The sequence below is a fragment of the Onychomys torridus genome, chromosome 9, assembly GCF_903995425.1.
Source record: "Onychomys torridus chromosome 9, mOncTor1.1, whole genome shotgun sequence".
Taxonomy (NCBI): domain Eukaryota; kingdom Metazoa; phylum Chordata; class Mammalia; order Rodentia; family Cricetidae; genus Onychomys; species Onychomys torridus.
In genome coordinates, this window is record NC_050451.1 from 1,191,822 (window position 1) to 1,210,732 (window position 18,911).

General features: G+C 45.0%; 1 protein-coding gene across 1 annotated transcript in view; it reads left to right on the plus strand.

Moving 5' to 3' along the window:
• The first annotated feature begins 2,287 nt into the window (after window positions 1-2,287).
• Erc2 (ELKS/RAB6-interacting/CAST family member 2) overlaps window positions 2,288-18,911 on the plus strand; it is a 913,086-nt gene continuing 896,462 nt past the window's right edge. Inside the window, exon 1 of the mRNA XM_036199185.1 lies at window positions 2,288-2,562. The gene's annotated coding sequence lies outside the window, so the exon portion shown is untranslated. The remainder of the gene's footprint in view (window positions 2,563-18,911) is intronic.

Consider the following 18,911-nt stretch of genomic DNA (forward strand, 5'->3'; position numbering starts at 1 on the left):
ACCTCCAGCAGAGATCCCCTGCTTGGCTGTGACCTGCCTACCTGAGGTTTCCTCCGATGCTTTTAAAAAAGCGTCGTGACTTATGACTTATGTTCTGTAACCACAAAAACTTCATTAAAGTGTTACCGCATTGGAACACAGAGTTTGGGATAACCTAAATTTGTGTTTCTGGGACATGGCCACTCATATTTGGCTTCAGAATATACTTACTTATTCTATTTGAGGTGAGTTCTGTGTTTTTTTTGTATCGACAAGATTGTATTGTAATTTTCCATCCAGTTGGGTAAAAACCTTGGAATGACCACTTGTTAGCTCTTGGCGTGTGGTGGTGTGTCTGTGTACATATGTACACACACACATATCTAACATTAAGCTAGAGAATCTTAGCTGGATGAGATCTTGAACTCCTTTAATTTAGCTTTTAAAATCTTCAGATGGAGAACTAAGTCCCAGAGAAGATGAAGATGTCTTGCCTAAGGACTGTAAAGCCTCCAGTCCTTTGTTTTATATGTAAAATGACTATTCATTCATCTTTTTTTTCTGAGTAAACACCCTACTTTGAAAGAAATCTATTGAAAACCATGAGTGTCTCTCTCTCTCTCTGTCTCTCTGTCTCTCTGTCTCTCTGTTTCTCTCTCTTTGTCTCTCTCTGTCTCTCTGTATGTGTAAAATATTCTTGGGTCTCTATACATATAGTACATTATCTTTTGAACATCCAGGGATTCCTACTTAGAACCCAGAGGTCAAAGGAAGAGAGAATGAATGCAATTAATAGTGAATGTTGAACACCGCATTAAAAAAAAATCCATAGTAGTGCCACCTTGGTATATCACCTGTCTTTTTGAAAAATCATGAACATTTTACAGTTTTTGTGAGAGTGATTGAGAAAGTGTAAATGCTGATGCATATATATGCATAGATATATACATACCTGTATTTAAAACACATTGTCACTGTGCTGGTTAGTGTTGTCAACTTGTTTTAAGCTAGAGTCACCCTGGAAGAGGGAACCTCAACTAAGGAATTGCTTCCATCAGACTGGCCTGTGGGCATTGATGACTGATTTGGGAGGGCTCCGCCTCCCTGGGCTCACGGTCTGGGCTGAGTAAGACAGCAAACTGAGCAAGCCACGGGGAGCAAGCCAGTAAGCAGGGACCCTCCAGTAGCCTCTGCTTCAGTTCCTACCTTGTGCTCTTGTCCTAGCTTCCCTTAATGATGGGTTGTGCTGTGGAAGTGTAAGCCAACCCTTTCCTCTCCCAAGTCGGTTGGTTTTGGTCATGGAAACAGAACACACCATGTAGTTTGGTTTTGTCCTTCAAGTATCAGGGTTAGGAGAATGAACACTGTTTGTTGGGAATGGAAAGAAGAGTATACGACTCAGAGGCTATGAAAAACCTTAAATGGCATGGCTATAAAAAGAAGCCTTTAGGCTGCTATAGGAAGGCATCCTCCGGTTCTCTGAGCGGTTAACATAGGAGTTTCTCCCTCCTAGGGTGGGAGGAAGGATTGTCCTCACTCACCGCGCTAATAATATCCCACCCCGCTGTTCACCCCACCGCTGGATCCGGATCCGCTTTATTTGTGTGAGCTTCCCAGCAGGAGACATTCGTGTCTGGCCACTGAAGTTGCTGGAAGCAGACTCATCAGGACATAAAGGAAATCGCTGCTGTTCTGGAATTGACTACTCACTAAGAGGGACCAAATTGGAGATGCCTCTGACGTTTCCTTCGCTAATGCCAAGTGGCAGCAGCAGGGGTTCAAGACTTCTTGTTGAGTAGAAGCTTTTGCCAATGAAAACCTTGTCCACCTCGTGCGCTTTACCTGAAACGTGTGCTTGCATGAACTCAGGGCCCATCTTTATCCTTTAAATGGCAATCAGATGAGACACCCAACGCATGTGATGAACAGGACCCTTAATTGTTTTCCTTTTCACCTTTCTGCCTGGCCTTTCCTTGAGGGGAGAGGAAGTGGCCATAAACTAGGTATCTTGTGGAACCCACCCTTCTAAGGATCCTGAAGCGATGGGATGGTGCCAGGAGATAGGAACCCCCAACCTAGTTCCATAGGTTAAAGTTAAAAGGCAAGCGCTGGCTGTCCTTGTTCCCCCGAAGTGTCTGGCAGCTTTTGGAGGGGCTTCTGGGGGAGAATTGCGGGGGTCAGGTGCTTCGGGCTGGAGGTTGCCAGGAGGCGCTGCTGCGGAGCGGGCGCGCACTCGACTCTCTGCTGCCCCCCGCGGAGGTGCCCAGGCCCCAGCCGCGGCCCCTCTAGGCTCCTCGGGAATGCTGGGAATGTGAGTCAGGGCCTGGGCGAGCGGCCGGGAGCGCGCGTGTCGGGACTGCGGCGGGCGCCGCCCCCTCGGCCCCGCCCGGCCCGGCCCCGGCGCTCCGCGCTGGCCGCGCTCCCCTCCAGCTCCCCGCCACCTCCCCGCGCTGCCCGCGCTCCCAGCGCTCCGCCGTCTCGCGCTCCGGGTCGCTCCGGCTCCTCCCGGCCGCCCGGAGCAGCCGCGGCCACGCGAGGTTGTAAAAATCCATGTGGGACCGCGCCGGGGCGAGCATCGCTAAGGTGAGACGCCGACGCCGGGGCCCGGCTCCCTCGTGCGGGTCCCCGCCGCGGCTCGTGGGCAGCTGCAATGCGTTATCGGGGGAGCCGAGGGGAGACGCAGCCGCCTCTTCGGGGCTCTCTCGGGCGGGGGAAGGGATGGGGCGGCCTAAGGGCGGATTTGCCTCGGTGTCTAAACCCCCGGATTGGAACAAGTGCACAGTTCCTCTGGCGCCCGCCCTGGCGGCCCGGGCCACCCTCACGGTCCTCGCCCTTCTTTTCTGCAGACCCCCACCCCCCGTGCCTGGCTGCCGTCCTGCGGGGAGGGGTGGGGTGCTCGCAAGGGCGGGGGTCTCGCGGAACCCCAAGCCGAATAAAGTGGAGAACAGAGAAACCCCAGCCCCGGGGGCTGTGAGCCTAGCTTGTCTGGGTGGGCTCCGGGAGAATGGTGGGGACGCAGGTTAAAAAACCGAGAAATCCATGCCTGGGAAAATGAAGATGATTTACTGGGGAGGGGTAGGAGGTGCTGTATGAAAAAGAATATGATGTGAAATTAAACAGCATTCCTATCCTCTCTCTCATCTCCTAATTATACAAGGGCTACTTACAAGGTGGTACCTTTAAAAAAATTATTATTATTACTGTCCGAACCTTTGAAAGATCATTTTTAGGACAGTGAGGAATTAGGGCTTCTTTGCTGTGTGATAATAAAATAGTACCCGTAAACTCTCCTCTCTTCGGCTCTACATAATTTATTTTATAGTTAGGGGTCCTTTTCCTTGTCGCCAGAGGGAGGGTCCTCTCTGTTAGGAGAAGATCAATTTTAGGCGGCTACCTGCCTTTGCTGGATGAAAGACAATTTACTCCTGGAGCGGTGAATTGTCAGCTCTCTCCATGACTGACAGCCACACCTGCCACTTATGTGGGTCGAACGGGACCGGTGGAACCCCAAGAGCCAATCAATGCTCGGGAGAGGAGGGCTGCTCCCACTTGTCATGGTTAGTTTCCTGGTTGGCTCTTTAAATCAGTGGTTTTACTTAACCGTTGGTTTCCACCTGGTAGGAGCTCCAGCTGTGAGAAGCAGAGCCGCGGGAAGCAAACTCCACGCAAATGGGCTTAGAAGCAAGTAGGTTCGAACTGTGGTCGGTCTCTTGTCTTCCCTGACCGCCACTAGTTGTAGCTGGGAATGCTGAGGTCGTTGGCTTAAACATGAAATGAATCTGTGTGAAGAACGAAACGGACATGGGATGCTGGGGTGGCTGAGGTGGTTGGCAGAATCTACCTTTCCCTCAGAATTGCAGTCTTCCTTTTTAAGAGACGCATTTACTGTTGAGCTATCGGAGAGAAGGGTGTGGCGCTCTGTCTCCTATGGTCACCCTACCCTTGTCCTTGTGAACTCACACTGTTTCTGGGTATGTAGTTTGGTCCTTAAATCAGGTTTGGTGGGCTCATGGCGTGTTTTTGAAGCAGAGAAACATGCTTTACCAGTGTTCACACGAATAGAAAGGATTCTTTGAGATTTGACGGTCTAACTCCACTCACGTTGAGTTAGTGTTAGCAGTGCAGGCTGCCTGGTTCTCCTTGGTGGGGTGTCAGTTAAGATGGAGGGGGAGGTGAGGTAAAGGACTTTAGCTTCTCATGCGAGGCATATCTTTTTGGTTTGCTTCTGAACTCTAATAAAGGCCTTTGACATTTTCGGGGGAAGGAGGTATGGCTTGTGAGACTTGTATGGATAGATCAGGGATGAAGGACCAGGTCTTCTTAACTTTGTTCTAGTGAAAGGCTGATTTTCAGGACCTTTCTCCACGAATTCATTAGAAAATAGTGTGCTGCACCCAGGGGGATGTCACCTTATTGGGAGCTGGACCTGGATGTGAACATAGTGCTGCGGATTCAGCTTTATATGAGCAAACTGTGAACTGGCCCATGCCGATTAGGACAGTGGATGCCAGGTGTGTTAAGAGCTAGTATTACTGTTGCTGTAGTCTTGGTGCACGTAAGTTATCTTATTCTAAACTTAGCAGAGCACATATGAGGTGGGTGCTACTATTTCCCCCAAACTAGACTTGTGCAGACTAATGGAATTAGGTGTATTGCCCTCTATGCCGTGATGGTAAGTACTTTTGTTTGACTTAGAGCCTGTGTGACCTTGCCGCGGCCTTGAATTTTCAGATTTTGATCGTGTGGTCTGTACAAGTCCAGTGTGAAGCAGGGACCCCCCAGTGTACAGAGAGCCCACCCTGTGAAGTGCCCACTGCAGAGTTAATGGTCCTTATGCCTGCCTGTCTGGTCATCTGAAGTGACTTGCTTTTGCCAATAGGCAAAGTGAACAACTTTGTGTGTTGTATGCTTCTAATAGAGCATTTTGGGCCAATTAGTTCTAAACTTGATGATGATTTAAAAGAAAGTAAAACAAAATTCATGCTCTTTTATTTTTCTTGATACCTCAAATTTCCGATTTAAGTGTGTCTTGGTTGAGTAAATGCTTTTAACATCAGTCAGTTGGTTTCCTGCATCCCCCAGGGGTTAGAGTTTCATTTTTCTTTCACTTGCAAGAAAATATCTGTTCATTAGTGATTAAATATATTTATACTTTAAATTATCCTTTTAAAATAGTCCCCCCCCCCCATTGTGTTGTGAAAGGCCATAGACTTAGGTTCCATGAGCGCCATCCCTAGTGAACCTTAGAGGTGGAGGTTTACCAGAACAGATACTGTGAATGATGAGGGAGGTAACTCATGCTGCCCACAGATTCGCCTTGGTGGACAGGCTATGACTCTGGTTAGTTGACTTTGTACAGTCTTTGTTTCCCGTTTTCCTAGACTATCTGCTAGCTTTTTAAAAGCAGCCCACCTGTCACCATTGCTCATCACATGGGGTACCTCTTGCCAGCTACTCGTTCAGTTTCTGTGACATTTATACAGTTCTTCCATAGTTTATTTCAGATTTCCTTATTTTATAAGGTAGTGGAACAAACAGGAAGCAGAAAGGCACCAGTGCTAATAATTTGTGTCTTGCAAGTTTATTAACAGTTGGTTCCAAGATAGAAGTCACTGTTTGCAGCCAGAGAGTCTTATGTCTGCTCTCTTTGGATAAAAGGGACAAAAGTAAATGAGCAGATGAGAAATGCCAACATATTCCAAATGATCGTGTTGTATCACTCAATTCCCTGTTCTACAGCAACAGGTTTTCATTTGCACACTCATGAGCCCAGGCTAATGCAGGCTCAGCTTCTGGGAGCATCTTGACTGTGAGCTGTAGGCTGAGTTCTAGTGTGTTCCGTGTGTGTCCTGGGGCCCAGGATGAAGGGGTAGCAGTTACCTGTGGTGTGCTCTTGCTATGGCAAATGCAGTCCAGCATCTAGGCAAACCACATAAGCAAATGTGACTTCCATGGACACCCTTTCTTGGATAAAGGAGTTGCATGGGGAATCCAACCTTGGTGGTAGGGGAAGGAAGGCTCAATGAACTACCATCTCTGCTTCCATGTGGGTTTAAAGAATGGAGAATTTTATGATTATTACTCCTCCCTCCCTCCTTCCTTCCTTCCCTCCTTCCCTCTTTCCCTCCTTCCCTCCTTCCCTCCCTCCCTCCTTTCCTCCTTTTTTTGATTTTGAGACAGGGTCTTACTGTGTAGTTCTGGCTGTCCTGGAACTCACTTTGTACATCAGGCTGGCCTCCAACTCACAGAGATCCGCCTGGTTCTGCCTCCTGGCCACCACACCTGGCAACAATTACTACTTATTTGTATATTTTTTTCTTTTCATTCTTTTTTTTGGAGTGTGTGTGTGTGTGTGTGTGTGTGTGTGTGTGTGTGTGTGATTTGAATGTGTGTCCATATGTGGATATATAGAGGCCAGAGGAGAATGCTGGGTGTCCTACACTATTATTCCCTTGAGAGCGCTTTCTCTATTCCTCACTCCATAGTGTGTGCCAGGATTAAAGGCACATGGCCATTCCCAGCTTTTACATGTGTGCTGGGGATCTGAAATCTGGTCCTCATGCTTATTTGCTCTTACCCACTGAGCCGTCTCCCCAGCCCCATGCTTGGAGAATGCAATCTTTATCCCCTTATCCTCATCTCTATGCTCTCTCTCTTTCTCTGTCTCTGTCTCTGTGTCTGTCTGTCTGTCTGTCTGTCTCTCTCTCTCTCTCACACACACACACACACACTGTTTAACCTTTGCATTTTGGAATGCACCATATTTGACTCTAGAAGGCTGATAGTCACAGCAGGTGTATGTACACATGTGTAACTTTAGGGCACTATTTTTGTTTTTAGTATTCTGTGACATAACTGTTAGTGCAGTGGTGTGGGCCAGGGTTGGGGAGCTGGCATTTTGGAACTTACTGTTAGGAGTAGGTGGTAGGGAAAGAGTTCTTGGATGAAATGCTGTTTTCTTAGATTTGCAGGGAGGGAGTTAGAGCTACAGCTAGAGCAGTAGATACTGTGGTGGTTTGAATGAAAATCCCCCCTCCCCTTGCAGGCTTGGTCCATAGTTGGCGAAACTGTTTGGGAAGGATTAGGAGGTGTGGCCTTGATGGAGGAGGTGTATCTCTGAGGGGGGCATGTTGAGGTTTCAAAAGCCCACACCATTCCCATGAGCTCCCTCTGTGCTCACAGCCTGTGGATCCGGATGTTACCTCTTAGTTCCATCTCTAACACCATATCTTCCTGCCTGCTGCCATGTTCCTCATGATGGCCATGGGCACTCTAATTCTCTAGAACCATGAGCCCCAAATTAAATGCTTCCTTTCATAAGTTGCCTCCTCGCAATGTTTTGTCACAGCAATAGAAATGTAGCTAAGGCAGTTTTGTAGGGATGTGAGGAGCACTTCTGGATATAACCAAGTTACTTCATTTAGCCAGAAAGCAAGTAAGATGAACAGCAAGGACAACTGTATTAGCAGTAGTTTTTATAGCCTAACCTTTTCTTTTCTTTTGCATGATATAACATTACTGTTTAGCTCAGGCTGGCCTGGAATGTGGCAGTTCTCCTTCTTCAGCTTCCTAAGTGCTGGGATTATAGATGAGTGTCAGCACATCCAGCTGGAGTGTAACTTTTATCAAGTAACTCTGTGCTAGGTACTTTGCATTGCATAGCACTAATTTAATATTAGAGTAGACCTGGTTGGTTGCCTAGCCAATCTTCACCCCATCCCTGCTTTTTTAACAAAACCCAATTTTGACATAAGCATATGCCTATTTTAACTTCCCTGATTCTCTTGCGTCATAGAGAAGACATGACACAAAGGTCTAATAATGACGGAAGTAGAAATTATTGGGTGGGGGTTTTCCAGAAAGCTTAAAAAAAGAGGGCACAAATGGTTGGTACACTCTAGTAGCTTTTGACACTCTGTTCTGGTGCTGGGAACAGACATAATACCTGGATAGCAAAGCCAACTGTAACACTGAAGATAGACCGTGTCTTCAACATAGCAAAGCTGTGCTGTGTTAGTCTTGTGTTTAAGCTCTAGCTCAGCGAAACAAAACGAAATATAACTAAGAACAGAATCGGAACCTGGAAGGATCTTAGCTTTGATGGCCTACCCTGTCTTTGACTACTATGCTTTGTTTTGAGACAGGGTCTCCTGTTGTCCTGGCCAGCCTTGCATTCTTGATAAACTGTTTCTGTCTCCCAAGTGCTGAGTGCCACCGTACCTGCCTCCTGTTCTTCTTACTGAACAAAATAAAGGAACTGCTTTATCTGCAAGACGTTACTGTGGTGGAACATTGCTTTAACTATGTAAAGATATGTTATATTTGTTTATGTTGTGGAGTATTGCTTTACCTATGTAAAGGTGTCTTACATGTGTTTATGCTGCATTTGTTTAACTCTGTAAAGATGTGTTGCTATTTCACCTTGCCTGCCTAAGGCACCTGATTGGTCTAATAAAAAGCTGAATGGCCAATAGCTAGGCAGTAGAGGGATAGGTGGGGCTGGTGGGCAGAGAGAATAAGTGGGACAGAGAAGAGAGAACGAGGGAGAAAGTGAGGGAGCCGCCCTGGGCCAGCCAGCCAGGCAGTTGCCAGCCATGGAGCAAGCAGGGAAGTAGGACATACAGAGTGACAGGAAGGACATACAGAGTGACAGGAAGGTAAAAAGCCCAACGCAAAATGTAGATGAAGAGAAACAGTTAATTTAAGTTGTGAGAGCTAGTGGGAGAAGTGTAATATACGGCCGAGCATTCATAACTAATAACAAGTCTCTGTGTCATGATTTGGGAGCTGGTTGGTGGCCCCAAAGAAAGCCGCTACACATTACTGCAGCCCAACATAACCACCTTTGATGTGTATTTTCTTAGAGGTTCCTCAAAGCAGACACTGTCATGTTTATCTTGCAGATGGAAGCGTTAAAGCTCTGAAACATTAGGGAACTTGCCCAGAAGTAGTGAGCAGAGGGAGTGGAATTCAAAAGAGTATCATTTTGACTTTTAGGCTCATCCTTTCTTTTGCTGGACAGGATAAAGAGCCATAGAAATAATATTGGAAAGTAGGTTTCATCTAAGAGTGAGTAGGCAGCTTAGTTCCAGATTGAAGATGAGGTTGGGAGTCAAGGATTGGGAATGTGACATTTGGTGTTAGTGTGAATGGGGGGGGGGTGCTGGGCACAGAACAGACCTCAGGGATGTGGGATAAGAATGTGATTGGACCACTGCAAGTCCTGGCTTTCTGTTAACCTACAATCTTCTGAGAACAAAGCCAAAGCTTCCTGAAGGTTAGTATTAGCTTCTATTGATGGCCTCACATTAGCCAGGAAGCAAGGAATGAGTAATGTAAGAATTACTAATGGGATGTGAATCATTGTTCAGGGCTGTAGGGTGGAGGTTTCTGCTCACTGTCAGAACCATTTACGGAGCCCTTGATGACCTTGTCCGATGTGATCTTGGGCTTGTCCTGGCTTCATTGTGTTAAAGAACAGTCAGATGTGCTGTAACAGTGCTCCTGAGCCTGCCAATGGACCTTTTCCTTTCCGTCACCTGTTAGACATTCTAGAGCTTTTATGGGAGGGGCTACTTAGACTTTCCAGTCTTAGCCTTTGCCTCTCCTCTCATTTTTAAATCTGTACAAAAATTTGTTTTATACTAGATGTTTTTCAGTTGTATAAGCTTTTCCCCTTTTAAGTAACATTTAGCTAGATCCCACTAAGGAATTTATAGGAAAAAGAAGAATTTCTCTAAGAACTCCAGAGTTGAGGTTTATGTTGCCTGAGGTGTTTTTGTGGTAAGGTCTCTGCTCTAAAATGACAACTGCATACTGTCTTAGGGTCCAGGTTTTGTGACTCTTACAGCTGTCCAGCTGTTTTATTTATGTACTCTTCAGTAAACGCATATTAGAAGGCTTCTTGTGCCTTGATATCCGTAGTGTAGACTTTAACTATCCTCATCACCACCTGGTCTCTCTCTTTAGGCTTTCATTAGAAGCAACTTGTATCACTTTTGTGGTAGAACATTAAATGTGTGGTGTAATACCATCCAGAGCTACCTTCCATGGTGTGATGTACACACAGAAGCACAGGACCTCTTTGAGACTGGGGTCCCAGTCACTTAATGAACAAAGTTTCTACTCAGCTGGGGTTGGCTGTGTACTTGCTGTAAAGGACAAACAAACCTTGGCTGTTGAAGCCATGAAGATTTTATGACGATTTATTTATGCAGAGTTTCTTAGTACATCCTTACCAATTATCATCTCTTAGCTCTTCTGCTGAACTTGTTACTTTTTTGGGTTATCTTTAGGATTAACCTGATGTCTGGCTAGCTTGTCCTCACTTTGTACTTAGGAAAGTCATGGGCAGGCATTCATATTAGATGTTCATGTACGTCTCTGTCAAACGAATCATTTGAATTGGAATATTCATACTCAGTAACACTTGTCATGTTTACAAAAAGGCTGAAAATGCTGTGTGTGATTCTTTGTTTTTAAGAAAAAGCTGCTGGTGCCCTGTCACCTGTCCAAGCAGCAAAACTTGTAGCCTGGAGAAAAATCATGATTATTAGCCATCACGCCTTGGCTGCTGTTAACTAAGGAGGTATTTATTCACTTGTGAATTAACTGTGGAACATCTTCCTTGTGATTGGCGCTCAGAGGTGAGCCACAGGTAGTTCCTCCTGTTGTGAGTCAGAGTTAAGTTTGTTCTGTTCAATAAAAGGCACCGTCTCTTGAGCGTTTACTGTGTTACGTGCTTTCTATCACTCATTTTATGTTGCCGTAAAGTTAGGTACATGTTTACCTTTTTTCTTTTTCTTTTCCCCCAAGACAGGGTTTCTCTGTGTAGCTTTTGGAGCCTGTCCTGGATCTCACTCTGTAGACCAGGCTGGCCTCGAACTCACAGAGATCTGCCTGGCTCTGCCTCCCGAGTGCTGGGATTAAAGGTGTGCGCCACCACCGCTCGCTCGGCTGTATTTCCCATTTTATAGATAAGGCAACTGAGACCCAAAGAATTTGTTAAGGGCCATCAAGGAAGAAATATTTGCCTTTTGGCTGTATTCCTCAGGACCTAGGGGGAAGGTTTCCACACAGTAGATCTTCATTAACTATTTTAGTAGATGGATTGAAGGAACAGTTGAGCTCAAACAGCCAGATTTAGACCCACAGCTGCCTGACCCTCAAGGCTGCCTAAGTATTACAGTAGGAGCAGTGACTCCCTATACCTGCAAGAGAAGCAATTACTAAGTCCCACAGCATCAATGCCAAACAGCAGACAGGGGCTGGGCTGTCACAGGGCTGGGGCTTCCGTGTGGTTTCCAGCAGGTGGGGAAGCCCAACACCCACTACCTCACTGGCTTAATTGAGATATTATCGGCACTCTTCTCCTGGGCTGGCTCAGTTTCTTCCCTGGCTGAATTCCCTCAGCACTCCACTGCTTGATTCCCAGGACTGCAACCTTAGTGTCATGAGCATCCCCTCTCCACTTGCATCTTTGAGATCTGTTGCTTCCAAGTTCTATTCCTCTGCTCTTGAACTTGCATTGCCTCTGCCAGCAAGAGTTCATCTTGGTTTGAGCCCAGGAGATCTCTGCTTGCTGGCATCTCCTGGGCACTCAACAAAATTAGAAAAGGGAGAGAGGGGGGAGAATGAGAGAGAGAGAGAGAGAGAGAGAGAGAGAGAAAGGCAGCCAGCCCTTTCAGGAAAGAACTGATCACTCGTTTCCTGGAAGTCAATGATGAGATTACAGCCCCCACTGGGTGAATGTAGGTTAAAAAGCCATCTCTGGGATATGCTTGGGGATGAACAAATTGTGCCTGTGTGCACATGTTTTTGCATGCATGTAGGCACACATTTGTGTGGGTGCACATGCATGTGTTTGATGTTGGGAGCCACCCGCCAGTGTTCTTCCACCTCATTCACTGAAGCAGAGTTTCCCATTAAACCCGGAGCTCACTGAAATGGCTACTCCTGATAGCCACCTTGCTCTGGGGATCCTCTTTTCTGACTTCTGAGGCCAGAATTACTGGCAGGAGGCTGTGTCTACCTGGCATTTGTGTGGGTTTCTGGGAATGCAAACTTCTGTCTCTTATATGGCGAGCACTTTTCCTGGTGAGCCATCTCCCCCAACCTCTCTGAGCTTTCACGCATGTGTGTGTCACTAACATTACCTCTGTTCTTGCCTTCCTGCTCCTCCCCCTACCCCCTTACACAATTTTGAGCATGAATGAACTGCAGGCAGCAACGTTCATTCCCTCAAATGCTTGAGGAGCCAACTGAATTTAAGGTAACTTCTGAGTGGGTCAGAAGACAAGAGCTTGAATGGGAACTGAGCAGTGTGACTGTTCTGTAAGAATACGCTCAGGTCTTTATGCAAACTCTGAGAGACGTTTCTGCTAAAATGTGATGACTAATTACAGCAAAGGAAGAGCAGAGTTTCATGAGAGACTAAACCTAGCTGTAACTCTGCAGCTATTGGTTCTTAGGCAGTGAATTTCACTGTAACACTGTGGACGTGGTCAGGGCCCATCCTCTGTGCACCTGCAGGGACGGAAGGTTCTCTGGAGTCCTTGGAACTGCTTGGAGGGTGGAAGCCTGTTCTCTGGAGGTGTAGAGTTGGGCAACACTGTAAGATGTGAGGTTAGGCTGGACCTGTGACCCCTCATTATTTTTCTCAGTGGAACTGGCAGGCATCACATTCCTATTGTGATGTTCTTTGCCTGTTGAAGGCAGGCTTGCCACGTTACCTTCCTGCTATCTATCATGACCTTGAAGAGCAAGGCATAGCATCCACCTGGAGCAGAGCTGTGGACTCTCTTTCCCATTTGCTCTTAGGAGATAGTTTCTGATCTTTCCTGATGGTGTATGCTTTCTTCCCTCTAGGCTATCCATTTCCCTCCTAACCCTTCCTTCTTTCCCAGTCTGGCACATCCTCTTGCTTGATCCTTAACCTTTCCCCAGGGAAGCAGGAGGTTGGGTAGTGAGTGGGATGATGGCTTCCCATTCCTGAGGGCTCTGTGAGGACAAGTCCTGTTTGAAGCCGGGTGGACATAAAGGCAACAGGGTTTTGGTGACTCCTCTTCATGCTTGGGGAACATGGAACAGTTAGCAGGGACTGAAACACAAGGGGAATTCTTTGCCATTTTTGTTAAGGATGAAAAAGAATTGTTATTTTTATATACAGGCTTCAGATATACTGATGACCCACCTTGAATTCACAACATGAAGAGTTGCTTAGAATAACTTCAGAGCAGATTCTTTTAGCTACAGAAATGTTACACTGGCCTGGGATCCAGAGACCTGAGTCCACACCCCTTTGTGTGCTTGCCATTAATCTCCTTATTTGGGATCTCTGTCTCTCATCACTTAGGCCAACTTATTTTATGTGTATCATGTAAGATGCATACACACACGCACACATTTGTGTGCACACATTTGTTCATGCATGCAGACTTTTAATTATCATTTGTCTGCAATGTCAACCTTGGGAGCAAAAATAGCATATGTTCTCTTATGATAGATTTTATTAACAAGGAACTAAACCACTATATTATAGAGTTGCTGTATGTCTGTGTGTTCGCCTGACAGGTCTCTTGTGGCATGAAGAGGACTGTAACCAGAGCAGGAAATTTGGGGGCTTGAGTATTAAGAGTGTCTAGTGGCAGCAGAGAGAGGTGAGTGAGTGGGCAATAGTGGCAGGTGCTCTTCTGGGGGGCAGTTAGCTGCCACAGAGGACTTCACAGGTTCATGGAGAAGGATGAAGGAAGGGTTCCTTAAGAGGGTGACATTCAAGGTGTCATGGAGGGCAGATGGGAGAGATGCAGTGGGGAGAACTAGGATTTTGGTGGTACCAATATTAGATGAGTAGGATGGGCCTAGGTCCAAAGATGAGGAAATGGGAGATTTGGGGCGTGGTGAGGCGGACGTAGGTGGGCCTGTAGAGCCAGTGTTTCTGGCAGAGTGTGTGGTGTGGTGAGAAAGGCTTGAGAGGATGGTCAGACACAAGGACCCTGTGAGCCCTAAAGAAGCTAGGGCTGAGCTTCGCTTTCGAGGATCTCAGGTAGAATGGATTGACATAGAGACTCTGAATTTTTTTTCCTGTACTAAGGATTGAACCCCAGACCTTGTATTTGTGGGAGTGATTTGGGGCTTGGTTTGGTTCCAAGGAGCCTGCAACTGGGAGAGAGGATGGCAGGATGACCTGGGGAACTATGGGAAGGTTGCACGCGGCCTTAGAAATGCTAACGATGCCTACTTCACTTACTAACCACGCTTTTTGTAGCCTTGCTAATGTTCAAAGACCATCTCTTTTTCAGGTGAGGACGCTCCTTACCAAAGACCTGCAGTGCAATTCCACACCACTTGGAGGTTTTGATGAACCTACCTAAATGTCATCAAGGACCAAAATCTTCTCAGTGAGATTTAAGTAGAGAATAGAATGTGGATCTTGTTTTAAAAACACAAAGGTCAGTGTTTACAGTAAGTGGACAGAATCAAACTGACCATTAGAATAATCAGGGGGAAGTCTGGGAATAATTTCTAGCATATAGCCTTGGAGAGCGGTGTGATAAAGTTCATGAATGGAAATGGTTTAGTTATCCTTTGAAATGCACACACTTGGGAGTTAGAGGCGAGAACACTGTTGCATGCCCTATGTATCCTGACTCCCTTTGACTTTGCACTTCTAAAAGGCAACACTGATAAACTGCCTTTCACCAACTGTCCTTAACTTCTGAGTTTCCATTTAGGAACTGATGCTTTGAAATATTGTGTCACAACTTTATCTGCTGAAAGCACCTGTATTTCAGGAGAGTCATCTGCAATATTTGTACAATTGCTTGACTTTCATGAATGTTGCCACTATTTTATAGGGATAGATGGAAAATATAGGCAGCAAATGAAAGGCAGAAGAGTGAACTTCATAATGTAACTGAGCAAAGACAGAGCCATTAGATATGCCCTGTATGGAAGGTTCTTAGTCAAATGCTTTGGACTTGATTTGGTCAACTATACATAGTTGTGTGGAACAAGAAAAGGTTAAAAGTCTTACTGCATATGAAATGCCAGAAAAAAAAAGTGTTGAGTTATGCTAAAGAGAAAAATGCAAAGAGTGTCTCCTTTCTTTTAAACATGGAAGTTTAGTCAGCAGTTGTCTCAGTTTTCAGAAAAATACATGTTCAGAAATGTATTTTCTATGAGATGGGGATGTAGCTCAGTTGGCAATGTACTTGTTAGCAAGTGTGAGGATCTGCATTTGGCCCTGAGCACTGCATAAACCAGGTATGGTAGTGAATCCCTATTATCCCAGCATTCTAGAGGGGGAGGCAGGAGGTTTAAAAGTTCAAGGTTATCCTCAGGTGCACATCGAGTTCAAGGCCAGCCTAAGATAGATGAGGCTGTCTCTAGACATTAGACTATTCATTACTTGATTGCTTATTTGTTTGTGTGTTTATTTATTTATTTATGGTGGGATTGAATCCAGAGCCTTGCATATACTAATCTTAACCTCTACTCCTAAGATATTTATCCAGCCCTGGTCAGTCTTATTTGAGAGAGCAGGCCTGAGTTGTAATCTATTGTTCGGACTTGCCTGGTGGTATAGGTGAATGTTCAGGAAAAAACGTTCTCCATGTATTCTGGCAAACAGGTGGTACTTGACAAAGGCTATTCCTGGACAGAATGTCATGGTTCTTAGTTCATTTGTTAGATGGGAGCACTGTGGAGCTAGAAAAATACAAAATGTATCTTTATTGTTGTTAAGATGGCAAGTCAGAGCCAGAGAGAGAAGGGCACGGTCAACTTCCAGCCTCCTAATTCCCCAAGTGTTTTGGTGATCTGTTTGTTCTGGGCATTCTGCTTGCTGTCTGGGGAGTTTCTCTAACTTTTGTGGGATTGGTTCCCTTTAGGCAAAGGGTTGAGTCGTTAGCATTTGAAATTCTAGTATCTTTAATGCTTCTGGTATCTGTGTTGTAGCCAATGTTAAAATTCATTCCCTTTGAAGGCTGATTAGCATTCCACTGTATGTGTATACCACATTTGATTTACCCGTTTGATGCACTGGGCTTGTTTCCACCTTTTGGCTAATATAAATAGTTCTGCTCTAAGCTTTGTGTTGGATGTTTTGGAGGGTGTTTAATTCCCTGGGACTTCTACTCTGTCTCCTACAGGGGAAGATTAGCTTCCCAAGGTTCAAAAGGAGCCCTCAGGCAGAGATGCTGCTGGTGACAGTGGGGAATCCCTGGGGGCCTCTAAAATGTTCATTGCAGAGGAGAGATTGTAGCCTCAGCTCACAAGCTCCTGACCCAGTAAGTAGAGGAACTGGGATTTGAATCTTGCGTTCTTGGCCTCAACTCTTCTACGCTGAGCTGGTTTTAATTACAACACTACAGTCATTAGGAAGATGAAAGAGATACGTTTCCTGCCTCCAGTGAGCTGTGAGGGCTGAATTATCTACCCTGTGAAAGGCTCCAGTGAAATGGTGGCTTTGTGTGATTGGAAACTCTGTTGTAAGATGGGATCACAGCACATGCTTGGAGCCTGTTTCTCTTGCTTTTCTATGGTGACGACGTTGCCTGGGACAGGCACAATGGGCCTCAGTATGGATCTAGGCTTTAGACATGTATTCATGCTGGTACTGACTATCTGGATCCTGAGTTCTGTTCTCTAGCTGACAATCCCTTTTGCACTGTTAGTATAACTCTATCATAGCATGCTAAGCTGCAACCCACACCCCTTGAGCATTTTAAACAGTTGCCTTCCCTTTATATCCAAGCATCAACAATAAGTATTTTTTGTCATACACTAATAAAGAAAACACACATGGAAACAGCTAAAATGGCTGGGTATATTCATCAGTGTCTGAAAAGACATAATTTACAGACAATTTCCATCTGTCTAGAGACCTAACATGAAATATTTTGTTCTGAAGGATGACATTACCTTGCTTGGTAATGTAATAAAGAGAAGAAAAATGTGAGAGACCACTGTTCCACATTTTAACCTAAATGTTAGGTATTTCATTTTAGCACTGTACTTACTTGCTCTCATGGGTGGTCTGTGGTTCTGTTTCTAGTTGTCTTCACTGTAGGACTTGGGCTGGAGGACTCACTCTTGGATAGTTATCCTCAGAGTGAAGAGGAAACATTTATCCTCAGGGTAGCTCCTAGAGTGGCTAGAGATGGCAAGTGTCTCATTTGCCATGGGCTGAAACAAGTCACATGGCCAAGCCAAACATCAACGGAGCAGAAAGATTCTCTTCCCATCAGCGGCAAACTGTAGGGATGGTGACTCTTTTGAACAAATGCTGCAGCTGCCAGAAATTTCACTTTCATATATACACTTTTGAAAACTCTTTTGACCAATTAGTTTGTTTTAGACCCTTTAGTGCAAGGCTCTTTCTATTGTTAATTCTGTTTTTACTCACAAGGAAGAAATAGTGTACTAGAGGGTTGAAGATGACATTCCAACGTGTCTGTTGGTCAGAACTGATGATTGTGATCCTACTCGGTACGCCTGGGCAGTTGAGTATTTCTCCGTCCTTAGATCTGAATGACCCACTTCATTTGGTAAAGTAGCCAGCATTACAGCTGAGGCTGTTCTACCACGTGAAGCTCCTTAACTTGCTCCAAGTTAAACAGACACTAAGTATGAGATCATGGATTCACATATAATGTATGCCGAATCTCTTAAGGTTTCTCAAACTTGGGCCAGCTCTCTTTGGAATAGAATTTCTTATAGAACCCCAGGATTGACTTAAATTATTATTATTCTAGTAATACTTTAATTATATAAACATAGGGTTGGTGAGGTCATTTTTAAAGGTCTTATACTTTCAGAAAGCCAAAATCAATTTAGAAATTGAGTACTCTTCATATTAATAATTCAAATTAGCATCATTAACTTAACTGCATTAACTAAATTGCTGCTTGTAACTGGAATATGATGCTGATTATTGTAGGCGGGTTCTTTGGCAGTCAACTGGTCTACCCTGCTGTGCACTGGGTGATGACTCAATTCTCTCACAAATCTAACTTCTGTGAAACTTTGACTCATGCTGAGGAGCATGGCATCCTTTACCTTTTACCTAGTGGGAACACATCCTTTAGATTCCCAAGTCCATCTTTTTCCCTTTTTCATTGACTCACAGTCATGATTCCTTAGGCTACAGGGAGATATCAAACTCAATGGGCCTTTCTGTTGTGGTGATGAAGAATACTCTCACATTATATGTCTTCAGATCACTGAAATAAAGACAACCCTTGAAGTCTCAAGAGCTTTACAAGTTCCTTACCAAACTGATTATGGATCTGTCCCCCATGTCTGACTCTGCCTAGTTCAAAGCCTAGATTTCTCCATTTGTTACTGTAATTTCTTTCGGTGAGTTCTCTTAGAGTCCACATCTATCACTCGCAAGAGGCCTTCATCTATTCTAGAGTTTAAACAGCCTTGTATAATAATTAGAGTTGTTAGTGTAAAGCCAAATAAAGGGGATGTGGCCTCATTTCTCATGGAGGGCCTCTGGCATGTTAGAAAATGCATTCCAGATTTGTTCTTTAGAAATATTCAGTGAGTAGATTCTGTCTATGTCTCTTAGTTTCTCTTTTCATTTTTTCAATTAGATAGAATTTATAAGCAAGAGATCTCCTTCTGTTACTTGATGACTGAACATATGAACTTTCATTCACTGTAAATTCAGCTTTTCAAGGGATTTCTGAATCCAATTCAGCATTGTGGTCTGGATTTTCTTTAAAGGCTCAGGTGTAATTCCTTCATGAACATCAGCCATGTTATTGAGAGACTGTTCTCTTCTTTGTAGCTGGAACAGATAGATGTATGCATACATGAGTACACAGATGTATGCATACACAAGTACATAGATGTATGCATACATGAGTACATAGATGTATGCATACATAAGTACACAAATGTATGCATACACGAGTACACAG